We start from the raw sequence: 14,177 nt of genomic DNA, 5'->3' as shown, positions 1-14,177 counted from the left end.
GGAAGGGGAGCCGTTTCCGTGGGGTTGGGGATCCCGCGTGTCGGGGCGCGAGCAGCCGCTCCCCGCGCGCGTGTCCCGGGCACTGCAAAGGAGGCTTCTCGGTAGCACACATTCTGCCGTCAATTCACATGCAAGAGACCCTTGTGGTTGATGGAAAATGGGTTTGATCCAAAAATCTTTCCTTTAGAGCGTTCTTCGTAAAACGTATCTCTTTGCTATCGTTTATTTTCATGTCGCATTGATTTCCAAGTAAGTCACTGCCCACTCTCATGCCCCGCCGTTCATCCCCGAGCCTGCCCAGGTGGCAGAGTGGTAAAGCTTGAGGACTTGGAGTCAGGAAGTCCTGAATTCAAGCTTGACCTCAGACACATAAAAGTTGTATGACCTTGGGCAAGTCATTTTACCTTTATGTGCCTCAGTTTCCTCATCTGTAAAATGAAGGTAATAATACCACGTATCTCCCAGGGTGGTTGTGAGGATAAAATGAGAAGATATTTGTAAAGCACTTTGGAACATTATTATATATTGTGTAATATATCATTTTCTGTTACATTAAATTATATAAATTTGTATATGGTTACATTTATATCTGTAACATCTATATATAGTCATGCATGTTGCAGACAAATATTTATATGTTTATATATGTACATGTCTGTATATATATGTGTATGTATGTATGTATACTTAAAAGAACTTGAGAAAATAAGGCTTCTCTGCTTCCCAGATCCAGGGGAGAAGGAACCTTAATGATAATAGTAACTGGTTCTCACACTGTGGACTTAGCCCGTTCCAGTCCTTGAAAAAGATATTTTACTTAGTTTGTGATTCAGGAATGCGGAAAAACACCTGTGCAGAATTTGCAATACCTTATCTCTAGACAAACTTCAGTTCATTCTGTTATTCCTAGGCTATTAAAAAGATTTATTTTTGCTTTGTTTTATTTTTTTAAAACACAATTGTATGTGTGTGTATATATATATGTATATATACATATATATATATATATGAAAGAAACCTCATTTTGGAAGGGCCACCTTGGCAGACTTTATAGACATTTATTGTGTGTGTGAGCAAGCATTTTAAAAATATTTATTTTCACCAAGGTCTACCTCATTTACTTCGAACCTTCCTCTTCCTTGTTACCATTGACAAAAAAAGCAAGGAAAACAAAACCTATTACACACTTGTATAGATAAGCAAAGCAAATTCCTTCACCTGCCATGTCCCCTGCAGAAAAATGCCTGAATCAGCATTCTTGAGTCTTATCACTTCTCTATCAGGAGATGGGTAGCATGTTTCATCATAAGGCCTCAGGAATTGTGGTTGGTCATTGTGTTGATCAAAGTGCCTACATTTTGGGGGCAGCTGGGTGGCACAATGGATAGAGCACTGTCTCTGGAGTCAGGAGGACCTGACTGATTTGAACTCGGATTCAAATCTGGCCTCAGGTGTGACCCTGGGCAAGTTACTTAATCCCAGCTGCCTCCCCGAAAAGAAAAAAAAGTTATTTAAAGTTCCTATATTTTTCAGAGTTGTTTGTCTTTACTTTATGTTGCTATTATATAAACTGTTCTCTTGGTTCTGCTCCCCTGAAACCATCCCCTTCATCATTTTTTACAGTACAGTATATTATATTCCATCACATTCGTATACCATAACTTGTTTAGCCTTAACCCATTTGATGGGCACCCTCTTAGTTTCCAATTTTTGCCACCACAAAAAGATCAGCAAGCATTTATTAAGTGCCTATTGTGTGCCAAGGAATGTGCCTGGGATACAGAAAAAGGCAAAAAACAAACAAACCCGGCCCAAACAATCAGATCTAATGGAAACAGACTGATTTATATTCCAGCACTTACCACAGTGCCTGGCATATCGTAGTTGCTTAAGTGTTTACTGGATGGGATTATTTCTGACAGTTCCTAAGAGTCTTGTAGACTGGCATGAAGTCCTATTTATTAGCCCGGAATCCAACTTATAAGAGAAGGCTGAGGTTTTATAAACCTTTCTCTTGGGCTTCTGGAGCAGAAGGTTTGAAAGCTTTTTTGTGTATCATTGGACCTCTGGTAGTCTGGGGAAGCAGTTGGATCCCTGCTCTGAGCAATATTTTTAAATATGTGAAATACATAGGATTACAAAGGAAACCAATTATATTGAAGTACCATTGTCAAAATATTTACAAGTTCGTTAAGCCCAGGCTAAGAGCCCTTATTGCGCAGATTGTAAACAGTTCACTCCAATTACACTTTTTATGTTAAAATTGTAAATCAAGAACAGATTGTTTAATGGATAAGTAAAGATTGATTTATAGTATTAAATCATGAGAAATCAGTAACATATAGAGGCTACACTATTTCAAAAATGTTTCTATTTACTTAAAACAGGAAATTTCTCTATTAGAATTGCCTTTAGATCCAGTTTGAGTTGTGAAGAAACCTCACGGGATGACTGGAAACAGCAATCTACCTTCCTTCTCTCTCTTCAAACAGGCTTCTGAATAAACCTGGATCTTCAAAATCCAAACCTATTTGGAGTTTCCCTTTTGATTCTCCTTCCCTTAGCAGAGAGATGGCTGGCTTAAAATTTTTTACTAGAGAATTAAAGAGAAAAGTAAAATAAAATAAGACAGTATGACATCCTTATTTACAGAAGCATAGAGATGATTTGTCAGTCAACTAGCATTTTTTTTGACTAGGTAATGGGGTTAAGTGACTTGCCCAGGGTCACACAGCCAGTAAGTATTATGTGTCTGAGGCTGGATTTGAATTCAGGTCCTCCTGAATCCAGGGCTGGTGCTCTATCTACTGTGCCATCTAGCTGTCCCCTCAACTAGCATTTATTAAGCACCTACTATGTTACTGGCACTGTGTCTTAAGTGCTGGGGGTACAGAGAAAGGCCAAACAAACAGAAGCAAATCTCAGTCCCTGCTCTCATGGGCTCTCAGTTTAATGTAATTCTATTTAAAAGTTTTCCCTCTATTCTTTTCCCTTGAATAATTTCTGATATATGGAAAACCAATCATATTTGGTAGCTGTTGTTTTTCAGTCATATCTTACTCCTTGTGACCCCATTCTGGCCTTTCTTGGCAAAGATATTGCAATCCTTCGCCATTTACTTCTTCAGTTCATTTTACAGATGAGGAAACTGAGGCAAACAGGGTGAAGTGACTTGCCCAGGGTCACACAACTAGTGTCTGAGATGGAATTTGAACTCAGAAAGATGAATCTTCCTGACTTCAGAGCCAGTGTTCTATCCACTGCACCACCTATCTGCTCTATCTAGTAGCTACAACCTTAGTAATTTAGACCAATTTGCTAATTTTCCAAGAGGAAACTGAATGCCCAAGAAATGTGACTTTAATTAACTCACTAAACAGTTGTAGAAACTGGACTAGAACTTGGTCTTGCGAAGTAAATATTTTGCAAAAGAAGATACTGATCTACCCTTAATTTTAAAGATAATACTGTATTTAATTACCGATGCTATTAGAGTGCTGTGAATGATTTTCTTCTTGCCACATCCTGCTTGGTAACTTAATTATATGATTTGTAATTACTCACCAACACCTATGATTTAAATCACAACACTAAAAAATTGCCACATAACTAATTACTTTGAGAACAAGATAAGTCTTTTTTCTAGTTTTATAGAACCATGTTCTTACAGTACTTTGGTTATGCCATTATCAGATTACAACCTTTCATACCTTATAGAGAATTATGAGCACCTGACAAATTAAATGATCTGTTCGACTGTATTTGGTTGTCACTGGTTATCTATGTTAAGTTTTTGTTCTTTGACATTTGGCAGAAGGACCTTGGATTCTAGCTGAAGTAATATTGTTGTAGTGACAAAGTTAGAGGAAATAGTTTTCTTAAGTTGCCACCAACTTCAAAAGCATGGTATGTGTGATCTGAAACTTGTTAAAATAAGATTTGGAACGCCTGAGTTCAGATCCTGGCCTTGCTACTCAGTAGTTGTGGGAGCTTAGACAGATCACTTTCCCTATCTGTAAAAATGAGTTTGTTGAACTAAATGTCCCTCCCAGCTCCAAATTGATGAACCTTCATATTCATTCTTGTACTCATTCTGCTCCTCTTTGCTTTCCCAAACCATTGTATTCCCTCTTGCCCCTTACTGTTTTTTACAGTCTTGATATTATAGTTATCCATTTCAACGGTATCCACCCTCAAATTCCTTGCTCCCCTTGCTCCATCACTGCTTATTTCCTTCCAAACTTTCCCCAATGAATTGCATTCAACATTTGCCTTCTGGGTGCTACTGAAAGAAGTCCCACAACTTTGTTGACTGGGGCCACTACAGACTTGTCATCGAATCTCAATGGAGCCCTCAATAACGTATGGCAATCCTGTTTGTCAATTGCGGATTGACTTCCTATCAAAACTCCCCACTGTGTCTGTTCAAAACACCCATACTCTCTCTTTCCTGACTTCAGCAGGGTTCCTCGACTCATACTTTACTGAGAACATTGAGACCATCCATTATGAATTTTACCCTGGTTCCACAACCTCAGAGCTCTTCAATATCATCTCCCAATTTTCCCTTCCTTTGCCCTGGTTTGTAAAAGAAGATAGTTTTTTCCAGCCAAGTGCCCTTAATCTCACCCCTCACCTCTGTAATTTTCAATTTCCTTTCATTCACTCTCCTTCCTTGTTGCTTACAAAGGTGCCCAGGCTTCCCCTTTCTTAAAAATCTTTCGCTTGAGTCTGCCTTCCCATCAAGGTAGCATCCCTTCAAGGCCAAACTCCTAGAAAAAATTTCCATCCTTGATGCCTCTACTTCTTCACATCCTGTTGTATTCCCAAGCCCTTGAATCCCAGAAACCAGGTCCTCCCTTTGCCACTGGTGACCCCAATTTAAGTCACCATTCTTAATTGCTTTAACCAGTGGCCTTTGCCCAGTCATCCTTCTTGACCTTTCAGTAACTTTTGAAACTAACCATTTATTATTCCTGGATTCTCTTTTCTTCTTGGATTTTCCTGACATTGCTTTCTTCTCATTTACTCCTTATAGGTCTTGAGTGTTCCCCAGTTTTGGTTTTTTTTTTCTGGAGCATGATTCATGTCCTGCCTCTTACATTTGGGTATACCCTAAGGCTTACTCCAGTACTTTGCTTTATTTTCTCCTACTCTGTCTCATCAACTTTCCATGGGTTCAGTTATCATCTCTATGCAGATGATTCTCAAATCTACATTTTTTCCCCTCTGCCTCTCTGCTGATTACCACTTGCCTATTGAGCATCCACCTGCATCTTAAACTCAGCATGCCCCAAAATGAAATCATGGGTCCCCCCCCACAAAGCCCTCTCTGTCTCCTAACTTCTCTATTTTTGTTGATTCAAGTTAACAGGCATTTGTTAAGCACTTACTATGGGCCAGGCACCATCCTCCTAATCACCCAGGTCCTCAACTTTAAAGTCATCCTCAACTCTTATTCTCAGAGGCTCTCTCTATCATATGGAATCAGTTGCCCGGTTCTTCCTCAGCAACATCTCTTTAAACTATCCCCTTCTCTTTACTCATAAAAACTGTCTCTCAACTCCCCTTTAATTGATCTTATGCTGCCCACCCCATCCTTTGTCTACCCAGCTGCCAAATGGATATTTCTCAGGTGCAGGTCATTCCTCAGTTCAAGGAGCTTACTTGTCTCCGTATTGCCTTTAGTATAAAACACAAACTCCTTTGTTTGGCACTAAAAGTCCTTTACCGTCTGGCTCTGATTTATCTTTGAATACTGATTTCATATTCCATCCATGAACTTTCTGTTCCAGCCAGATTGGCCTACTGGATGTTCAGCAGATGTAGCATTCCATTTCCCACCTCTGTTCTTTTGTAGTAGCTATCCTCCATGTTTGTATGATCTCCTTTCCTCATCTTCACCTCTTGGATTGTCTGGCCTCTTAATAATCAGCTCAAGCCCTTCCTCTTAAAGGATGTCTTTTCCAACCCCTTAGAACTCCTCTCCCCCTCAGCCCAGTACATATCTGCCTATTTGTGTAGTTTCCCAGTTGGTCAGATGTAAGCTTTTGGAGGTCAAGGACTATTTAATTAATCAATCAGTAAGTATTTATTAAATGCCAACTATGGGCCAAGCACTGTGCTAGGTGTATAGATTTTGTCTTCGTATCCCTAGTGCCTAAGATAAAGCTCAGCACATAGTAAGGATAGTAAAGATTTAATAAGTACTTGTTTGAAGGATAGTAGATTTAGGGACCCTCAAGGGGCCAACTAGCCCAACTCTCTCCTTTTACAGGTGAAGAAACTGAGGCAGGCTGGGAGAGGTGAGTGATGTCACTACATAGGTAACATAAATATCCGAAGCAGATTTTGATTTTTTGACTACTTAGTGGTATATATTTGATAACATCATACAGATATCAGGATGGGGATGCAATTTCTTCTGTCAGGGAAGAGACAACAAATAATGTTTTTATGGGTTGTTTTTATTTTCAAAATAATTAAGAGAACCTAGAATTTTCATTCATAGATAGCAAAGCACCCTGGTCTCCAAAGTTTTTGATCCTGCAGCCTTATCAGTAAAACTTTTTTGAGTACGCACCTTCAACATGTGTATATTTATAAAGTAGATACATGTTCTATTGTACTACTATATTATGTACATTATAAAATATACATAAAATAGGAAGGAAAAGGATGAAATAAGAGTAAAATAGTATTTTAAAAATATTTTTATTTGATTTGATATATTTTTGTTCTTGAGCAACAAGATTGAGTATGCTTATTTAAATTTTAAAAGCTTAAAAATCCGTGTGCATGTCTTGGGGGAATAGGGCAGACTCTTATAACAGCTGGGTAGAGATGGGCAGCTCTGCTTTGTTTCTGTCATTCATTATCATAGTTTCATTCTCTCCAAGCAGTGATCCTAGTTAGTGATTAATCACTCAGTTAATTTGGTCCACGCAGCTAGTCAAGCAGGTGAATTTCTCTTACTTTAGATAGGCACAACAATTAAGTAATAAGTCAGTCAACAGAACAGCTTTTCAGCAGGAGTCTTTTTCCCCTGTGCATAGTATTTACCATGTGCAGTGCCAAAACAACTAGCAAAAGGGAATTTTCTGTGACTTCCATTCGGCAGAAAATTTTGAATATCATCATTCCGTTCTTCTTGATTTTGGGGACATTTTGGTAACCTTACTAACAGAAGATGATATTTTTATAGTATGCTGAAGTTTATAAAATGTTTTAATACATTACCCAGTTTGATTTTTACAACAACTCTCTGATGCAGAGATCTACAAATATCCTCATTTTGCAATGAAGCAGTTTGACATTTCCATGCTCACAGATTCCTTAATGATAAATTCATCCGTAAAATGTGGATAAAATAAGAGGACATTCTGTTCTGGCTCTAGTTGTCACCATTGAGGATGACCTGGTTGCGGATGATCAAGGAGTGAAAAGCTGGCTGTTGTCTGGTATGCATCTTAGATTTAAGAAGAACAAGTTTCGATTGGTTCAGCTGAAGAATAAGTAGAATTTTGTGGACCATAATTGTACAGAGAACATCATCTCAGAAAAGCTGGTAGGCTCTTGAGTGAATTCCTTAGGGCCCAAAGGGAAATCAACAATTCTGATAAAGAAAAGAAAGAGATCTAAAGAGATCTGTGCAGATACAGAGAAAACTCACTAAGCAGCTTTGCTTTTTAGACTTGTACTGAATTGGGAAGCAAGGGCATATAGTCCTGTATGAATAGTGTTAGGAGTACTAGAACTCAGAATGAAGCTTCTAAGGAAAGTTAACGATAGCAAAGAAGACTTTAAAAAAACAATTAGAGCAAAAGGGATAGGACCATTGCTTGGAGATGATGACTGTAATAATAGATGACAGAAAGAAGGCAAAACTGCCCAACTCTTTGTGTCCGGACTTTTTTTTCCTGCCAAGAATGATCTTTGATTTTTGTGATGAAAAGGACAGAACAAGAAAGGCAAATTAGAAACGAACATCTAAGATAAACTGGGAGATTTAAGAGAGCACCTTGGGGCAGCTAGGTGGTGCAGTGGATAGAGCGCCGGCCCTGAAGTCAGGAGGACCTGAGTTCAAATACGGCCTCAGACCAAACACTTGACACTTACTAGCTGTGTGACCCTGGGCAAGTCACTTAACTGCAATTGCCTAAAAGCAAAAAAAAAAATAAAAAAGAGAGAGCACCTTACTCCTGATGGGTTCAAGTTATAAAGCCTAGATGTACATCCCAGAGTACTCAAAGAACTAGTGTGTGTGATTGTTAGAGTTATCAGCGATATTTGTAAATTTAAGACAGGAGAAGGGTACTGTAGAACTGGCACAAAACAGTTTTCTTGGTTTTCAAAGGGAAGCGTTGTCAAAGTATGGGTTAGTGAATTTGACTTCAGTTCCTGGTAAAATTCTAGTGTGTAAAATTAAAGGATGGTTAGAGACTATCCTTAGGAGCAGCTAGGCCTCAGACACAGACGCTGTGTGACCTTGGGCAAGTCATTTAACCCTGTTTGCCTCAGTTTCCTCATCTGTGAAATGAGGTGGAAAAGGAAACCACTCCAGTATCTTTGCCAAGAAAACCCCAAATGGAGTTCAGCTCACAAAGAGTTGAACATGACTGAAAACAACTGAACTAATAACACCAACAACTAGAGACTATCTAGCAAAGGAAATAGTGATCATAAAGATCATGGCTTCATTGACAGACTTAGCTCATTTCTTTTCTTGACAGGGTCACTAGACTGATAGTTCAGCAGTGTTCCACCTAGGTTTTAGCCAAGCATTTGACAAAAAGTTTCTCATTTTATTCCTGTGGAAAAGTTGGAGATAAGTGAACCTGAGTTTAGTCATAACTGATCGAATAGTCAGACTCCCAGAATAGCCATTAATATTTCATTGTCAGCTTGGAAGGAGGACCTGGTCTCTATTGGAATGTCCTGTCCATCTGTTCTTGGCCTTGTCCTATACCATACATATTTTTTTTAGCAGCATTTGGATATAGACACAGCCAGTGGCATTGAGACATTCATCAGATTTGCAGATGGCACGAAGCTACTAGGTGCAGCTAATGCTTTGAATAACAATCAAAAAAAGATCTCAACAGGCTAGAATGCTGGGCTGAATATGAGAGGGCGAAATTTAAGAGTGATACGTTTAGACTTATGTTTAGGTTCACGAAATCAACTTTATAAGGTATGAGATGGGGAAAAGGCTTGACTACACAAAAATTGGTCAGAAAAATGGGGGTTTTAATGAACTGCAGACCTAATGAGTTCATAGTGTAATATAGAAATCCAAAAAGGAAATGTGATTTTTTTTCCAGCTAGGCAGTGGGGTTAAGTGACTTTCCCAGGTTCACATAGCTAGTAAGTGTCAAGTGTCTGAGATTGGATTTGAACTCAGGTCCTCCTGACTCCAGAGCTGATGTTCTATCCACTGCGCCACATAGCTGCCCTAGGAAATGTGATTTTTGGGCTGCATTAAGGAGTATAGCTTTTGGGAATAGCAGTGATACTTGTGCTGATACAGAGTATGCTGTGCCTGGGTCAGAACTCATTTGGAATATTGTGTTCAGTTCTGGATGCCATATTGGAGGAAGGACATTGATAAAACTGACAGCAGGAGGGGGCTGACAGAGGGCTTTGAGATTATTTGAGCATCATTTGAAGAACTAAGTATGTTTAGTTTGAAGACTTGTCAAGAATCTGAAGGGCCATCATGTGGAGGAGGGATTGGATTTGTTTTCTTTGGTCCCTGAGAGGAGAAGGAGAAGAGGAAGAGGAGTGAGTGGGAGTGGTGAAGAGGCAGGTCCAGGCTCTCTGAAAGTCTCCTCCACCCTGTTGGAAGTGTTCAACCAAAAGCTCCCTGACCAGTTGTCCAGTGTATTTTAGAAGGAATCCTTGTTCAGCAATGGATTAGAGTAAGTTGTTTTTGAGATACCTTCTTACTCTGAAATGCTATGGTTTTGTGAGTCAGGAACGTGGGTTCAAACCCAGGTTGTCAGAGTATGGATGTGTCTTGATTTCTGTGAGTTTCATTCAGTGCCTGTCTTTCTTTCTTTCTTTTTTTTTTGTGAGGCAGTTGGGGTTAAATGACTTGCCCTGAGGGTTATGTGTCTGAGTCTGGATTTCAATCAGGTCCTCCTGACTCCAGAGCCAGTGCTCTATCCACTGTGCCACCTAGCTGCCCCGCCTTTATCTTTTAAATTATAGATGGTATTTGCTTTCTCACAGGGTTGAGGCGGAAAGAACTTTGTATATCTTAAGATGCTCTGTTAAGTTGTTTTAAAGTGTATTTCAGTTTAAATATGTAATTCTCTTGTCTGTACTTTGAAAAACCTTTTATGATAATGTGGCAATGAATATGTTTTACTGCCAGAAAAAAAAGGTCTTGTAAGAAAATATTTGTTTTGGAATGATGCTTCTCTGCGTTTATGACCTTTGTATTTTGATAATTACATATTACAGAAGAGCAGAAACTGTGTATATGTATGTTTAACCTTCTGGAGTTCCCAACACATGTATGCTTTCCGGCTTTACCAGCTTATTTTAATAGAGTGCTCCCTACCTGGCAGAAATTATGACTCGGAAACATCTGAAACACTCTCTTTGTAAATGTTTCTGAAAATGAGATGGTTACTAGAACTTTTAAATATATATGGGAAAGACTCATTTTTGACAACCATTTTTCAGACTTGGTATTTAAAAAGAAAGATGTTATTTGTAGGTAATATTTAGCAATATTGAAGTTTATCATGGCATTTGCCTCTTGCATATATTGTTGTACGACTGGAAATGAAGGCAATCCTGACTTTGCTTTTTCGACTCTTAGCGATTGTATATTCCCACTGATGAAATCTCAGATCTTTGTAAGTATCAAAATAAGGAAGACAATTGAATATATATGTGTGTGTGTGTGTGTGTGTGTGTGTGTGTGTGTGTGTGTGTGGTGTGTGTGTGTGTGTATACACACACACATATGTACACATAATTCTAAGCAATCCATTTGTGTTTTTGTGAGCAATCATAGTGTAAAAGCTTTTGGAGGACAAAGAGTCTGCCATTTCTCCACGGATAAAAGTGACTTGGAAAACAATATGCCTTATCTAAGAGGAATAGTTTTCTATGTTTGAGTGACAAGCTTCCCTATAATAGCATTTATACAGAATTTTCATATGCTGTCTTTGAAAATGTACTTTCCAGTGGTAGCTAGAAACCATCACATGACTAAAAATCCTGCCCATCTAATTCCTTCATTGTTACAAATAAGGAACTATATCTCTTACACATTCCTTTTTAAAAAAATTTAACCTTTGACTAAAATTGCACTTTTTCTTTCTCGTTATATTTGTGAGTGATAAGTAAATTTAAAACCTCTCATTTATTGGTTTTTTAGTAGTTCTGTGATTTCAGTGGTGTAGGGTAGCTCTTCTCTTCACCTGTGCAAATAGCAAACCCCATCTTCTGCTTTTTGCCATGTAGAACTCTTTGTCCGTGGCTTCTTATCAATTCTTCGATGCCCTGGAGTCTTTTCTTCTTTTTATTTTGGTGTCTTAGATGTGCCAGTTTGCTCCATGGCTGTCCATAAACAGACGCATTGGTGTTCCTTCTCAGTATAGTGACTTGACAAGTTACTCTTTTTTAGTGATGGGTATCTTCAGTGTTATCTTCTATGCCCCTAAACATTCGTTATGGCTTTAGAGTTAAAGGAGAACTGAAGAGTTCAGCTAGTCCAACTTCTACATTTGCGTATGAGGAAATTGAGGCCCAGAGAGAGTACACGTCTTGCTCAAGGTCCCAAGTAGTAAATGGCCAAGCTGGAATTTGAACCCAGATCCTTGACTCTACTTGAAACATTGAGCCAGCCTCCGTGTATGCAGTCTGTTGTCAATAATACACAACACCCTTTGGATATTTGTACTATCATATGGATGGTGATTAGACCTATGATACCATTGGTTTAGGGAAATCCCAGGTGAGAAAATTTCCTCCATCAAAAATGCAGGTCATCAGCTTTTCTGCAACTTACACTCTTAGATAATCCAGAGCATAAGGGTGATACAACCTGTGTATGTCTGAAATGGGCCTTGAAATCCAGGTCTTCTAGACTTCAAGTCTGGCTTTCTATCTGCTATGTCATGTTGCCTCTTGAGATTTTAATTATCCTAACTTAATAAATATAGTTAGAATCTGTCAGCTTGATAAAGTGGAAAGAGTACTTAGAAGGAGAGACCGTGTTTGAATCTACCTCTGACATTCATTTTGTCACCTTTGGGCAAGTCACTTAACCTCTTTAAACTTCAGTTTCCTTATCTGTAAGGCATAAATGGGCATGAAATTTCTTTATCTGTAAAAGGTACCTGCGTTACAATTGATGTGAGGATCAAATGCAGTAACGTATGTGAGGAAGGGTTTTATAAACCTCAAGACACCATGAATGTCTGCTATGTGAGGATATAAATTCAATTATAGATGTCAAATGTCATTTCCTTGTTTGGTGTTCTGTCATAGTTGGGAAAACAAAGGAAAGAATTGCTTTATAGAAAAACTGAGAAGACTCAATAGGCCCTGAAATCCAGAGAACAATACCTTCTTCCATATATGACTTCCCCTGGTACATAAGATCCTGGGTTTATTGCCAGGGTTTGGGTTTTTTTTTTTTAAGGTTTCCAGACCCTGGATGAAGGTAGGAAACCATGACGTCCAGGACAAAGGTCGAGGGGTTCCCCCAGCACTCTCCTAAACTTCCCCTGGTTCTCTATGCAGCCTTCTCTTGTCATTTTCTCACTTTCTCAGGCCCTTGTTCTGTGCTCAAGGGCACACCCCTTTAAATATGTAAATAGAGCTCTCTGTGTGCCTGTGCATGGCTTGTGAGACGGTCTTGGAAAGAGTTAGAGGCTGGGGTGAGGCCCCCGAGGTTCTAGTGATGGTGACAGATCTCCCTGCTGTGTTGCAAAGGGAGCTTTCTTTGCCCCACTCTTCTCTTGGGTGAACTGCCCTTCCTACCTGTACTCATACCTTCCCCTCCATCCTTCTGGATCAGAAGCAGTCCTTTCTGATCCCTCCTGTAAAAGGAGGCGAGATTTGGTGCTCCTGTGGAGCCTCAGAGCCCCTTCCCCAAAGGCTTCTTTCTTTTACTTTTTATTTCCTTGCTGCTGTCAGCCCTAACCCAGCCTCTGAGACACTTGGCATTCTACAGAAAAATGACCGAGGCATAGACAAAAATCTTTGTTGATCTAATTCACTGGAGAGGCAGCTTACAGCTGAACCTAGAGTAAAAAGATCTGAGTTCAAATTTAGCTCCATATACTTACTAGTTGTGTGACCCTGGGAAAGTCACTCAACCGCTGTCTGCCTCAGTTTCCTTAACTGTAAAGTGGGGCTAATATGTTTGCCTAACCTCGGTTTAGTCCACGTGACTCTAAATGCACCAGTTCATGCCTCTGTGCTTCTCATTCCTGTGTAAAAGACCCACTGCCCCTCCTGCTTCAGAGTTGTAGACCTCTGCTGCAGCTGCTCTCCCGCTTGCATGGCCAGGAGGACAACAGACGGTAAAGCTCCCATACGTTTACTGGCCCCACTGCTGACTCCACCTGCTCTTCTCTGGTCTCACCACGACTCTCACAGAGCCAGTGACCTGTTATAACACTGTCTTACAGCTTATTCAATGCTTAAAAGATATCATAGCATGTGGTTCCCACTCAGAATAAGAGAAGGGTTGTTTCATCACGCCACCTGTGGCTCCGTAGTTACTATCATTCTTGGGTTCCCTGTGGGGATGTGTCTCCTCTCCCCCTCTTATTATAATCAACAGTAATTTTTCCAAAGGCCTTTCCCACTGTTCTTTAGATCAAGAACTAACCATACTGTCGCAACTTTAATTTTCATTGGCAAGAATGGGACAACTTCTTGCTTCTGCATTTTCTCCCTGATTCCTTGGAGAGTGTACCTTGAATTTCAGGCATGCCAGGGAAGAAGAAAGCTTGAAGAACACTGCCGTAGGCCTGCTTTTCTCTCCATTATGTCTACGTCCCCTGGATTTCCTAGCAAAAGCATGGAGAATTAGCTTCATGGCTGAAGCTAAAGAGTCTGGACTGGAACATCTGGATTCCACTGTAGACAGAGAAGTCAGTGTTGGGTGAAGGGCACCTTGCTGAGTAGTCAGAGGGGCATGTTCA

General features: G+C 39.7%; 1 protein-coding gene across 11 annotated transcripts in view; it reads left to right on the top strand.

Annotated features, from left to right (window-relative positions):
• Positions 1-14,177, top strand: part of SGK3 (serum/glucocorticoid regulated kinase family member 3) — a 155,212-nt gene that overhangs the window by 44,678 nt on the left and 96,357 nt on the right. For 2 of the 11 annotated variants that reach the window (XM_078153380.1, XM_021002173.2), the window contains exon 2: positions 6,278-6,305. The exons of the other annotated variants lie outside the window; for them this stretch is intronic. The gene's annotated coding sequence lies outside the window, so the exon portion shown is untranslated. The remainder of the gene's footprint in view (positions 1-6,277; positions 6,306-14,177) is intronic. 11 annotated transcript variants of the gene reach the window in all.

This window comes from Phascolarctos cinereus, unplaced genomic scaffold, assembly GCF_003287225.1.
Source record: "Phascolarctos cinereus isolate Bilbo 61053 unplaced genomic scaffold, phaCin_HiC Scaffold_4;HRSCAF=312, whole genome shotgun sequence".
Classification (NCBI taxonomy): domain Eukaryota; kingdom Metazoa; phylum Chordata; class Mammalia; order Diprotodontia; family Phascolarctidae; genus Phascolarctos; species Phascolarctos cinereus.
The sequence above is the reverse complement of the archived record's forward strand: the minus strand, read 5'-3'. Positions and strand labels throughout refer to the sequence as shown.